Consider the following 2473-nt stretch of genomic DNA (forward strand, 5'->3'; position numbering starts at 1 on the left):
ACTGAGAAACTCCTGGCAAGATTGACCAAGGGGGAAAAAAAAAAAAAGGAAGGTGGCACAAAGAGCGGGACTACAGAACTACAGCTATAGCAGAGATTTAAAAGATAACTGGGGGCTTCCCTGCTGGCGCAGTGGTTGGGAGTCCGCCTGCGGATGCAGGGAACACGGGTTCGTGCCCGGGTCTGGGAAGATCCCACATGCCCGCGGAGCGGCTGGGCCCGTGAGCCATGGCCGCTGAGCCTGCGCGTCCGGAGCCTGTGCTCCGCAACGGGAGAGGCCACAACAATGAGAGGCCTGCGTACCGCAAAAAAAAAAAAAAAAAAGAATAAAAAAAAGATAACTGGAGAATATTAGAAACAATTTTATGACAACAAATTTAGAACAAAGGTAAAATAGACAAATTTGTGGAGAAATCAAAATTTATATCAAAAGTGATCAAGTAGAGTATGAGAAAGAAAAATTACAGAACAATATTACTTAAGAACATAGATGTCAATGCCCTAAACAAAAGATTAACAAGCTAAATCTAGCAATGTATTTACAATATAATAAACACAGGAATTCCCTGGCAGTCCAGTGGTTAGGACTCAGCACTTTCACTGCTGAGGTCCGGGTTCAATCCCTGGTCGGGGAACTAATATCCTGCAAGCCACGCGGTGCAACCAGAAAAAATAATAATAACATTAAAAAATGATAATAAACACATCATGACCAAGATGAGTTTATTCTAGGAAGTTTGATTCAACATTAGAAAATCTACTAGTGTAATTAAGCATATTAATGTTAGAGGAGGAGAACCAAGTGAATATTTCAATCTATACAGAAAATGCACCTGATAATTCAACAATTTTTTATGTTAAAAATTCTTAGCAAACTAAAAAAAAGAAAGAAAAAATAATTCTCAGCAAACTAGGTATAAACTACCATTAAGCTGATAAAGTGCCCCCTCCTGGAGGAATTTGGAATTTGGAATTTGGAGTTCCATAAGGAAAATGTCTCTTCTCCCCATTTATTCAATCATCTCTGATTTTTTTTTAGTTTTATTGAGATATAATTAACATACATTTATGTACAAGTTTAAGGTGTACAGCATAAATCAGCTCTCGTTACAAAAGAAATTAAAACAGTTTTGTGGACCACTAAAAGTATTGAGACTCCTAGGTATGATGCTTATTGTGTCCAGTGGATAAATCAGCCCAAATTATTAACACCATTAAGGGAATGATTAACACTATTTTCAGGATGTTTTTCTCTGGAAAGATGAGGAAAGGGGAGGCCACAGAGGAGGATCATACAGAGAGCTTCAAAGGTACTGAAATGTCCCATTAAACTAGTGGTGGGTGTCTTCATTTTTACTGTTTAAACAATACATATATTTTATATTTTTATATGTATGTATATATACATGGATATACACACATATATTCTTCTATATGTATATTTCACAGTAAAATTTTTATAGTAAAATATGTAAGGACCAGGTCATGGGTGGGTGGGTAGGGGGGGCGGGTCTTAAAGACCAGGGTAGGTCCTGGCCGACCACAGGCACAGGTAAATTTGCTCTGAATACTTTTTTTTTTTTTTTATGCGGTACGTGGGCCTCTCACTGTTGTGGCCTTTCCCGCTGAGGAGCACAGGCTCCAGACACGCAAGCTCAGCAGCCATAGCTCACGGGCCCAGCTGCTCCACGGCATGGGGGATCCTCCTAGACCGGGGCACGAACCCGTGTCCCCTGCATCGGCAGGCGGACTCTCAACCACTGCGCCACCAGGGAAGCCCGCTCTGAATACTTTAATGACCATCTGGCTCTGGATCAAGTCCCTCCTGCTCACTCACAACGAGGGTCCTGCTCTGCCTGTCTGCCATCCCCACCACCCCAGGGGTGGCTGGTGGAGGTTCTGGGGATCATCCTCCAGCCTCCAGAAGGACCACTGCATTGGCCTCAGCTGCTCAGCTGTAGGATGCTAAGGAACAAGGACTCTGCTAAAGGACAGATTCCCAGACCCAGGGTCCAGGGGGATGCAAGGGTATGGCTCTGGGACAGAAAACTGCCCAGAGCTTCCAGGGACCACAGTGGGAGGCTCTTTCTCAACCTCTTAGATAAGGGGTGGGAGTGGCAGTTCAGGCTTCCCGATCCCAGGAAATGGATGGATCTAGGCCCTGGATTCAAGGGGACAAGTGGCATTCAGAAGACTGGACCCTACATTGAATGTCCCTTAGATCACCAAAGATTCCATGTGCCAAGCATGGCTGGCACTGAATGGCATAGTCACTGACCTGATAGGGTCATGCTGGTCAGGTGACCAGGGAGCCCTGGTGACCAGACTGAAGGACCTTGTTCATGTCTGGTTCTGTAACACCTCTGGGCCTTGGCCCAACCCTATGGGCTGTCATGGGTTGAGAGAGTCCAACAATAATGGAAACTGGATTTCCCTCCAGCCAGATGGAATGAGGGCTCTGAGTGGGTTTTTAA

At 44.5% G+C, this 2473-nt stretch overlaps 1 non-coding gene across 1 annotated transcript; it reads left to right on the plus strand.

Annotated features, from left to right (window-relative positions):
- The first annotated feature begins 562 nt into the window (after positions 1–562).
- On the plus strand, positions 563–634 carry TRNAE-UUC (transfer RNA glutamic acid (anticodon UUC)). The gene has a single exon. It is a non-coding gene; the product is annotated as a tRNA-Glu (tRNA).
- The last annotated feature ends 1839 nt before the right edge of the window (positions 635–2473 follow it).

The sequence above is a fragment of the Lipotes vexillifer genome, unplaced genomic scaffold (assembly GCF_000442215.2).
Source record: "Lipotes vexillifer unplaced genomic scaffold, Lipotes_vexillifer_v1.1 scaffold496, whole genome shotgun sequence".
NCBI lineage: Eukaryota > Metazoa > Chordata > Mammalia > Artiodactyla > Lipotidae > Lipotes > Lipotes vexillifer.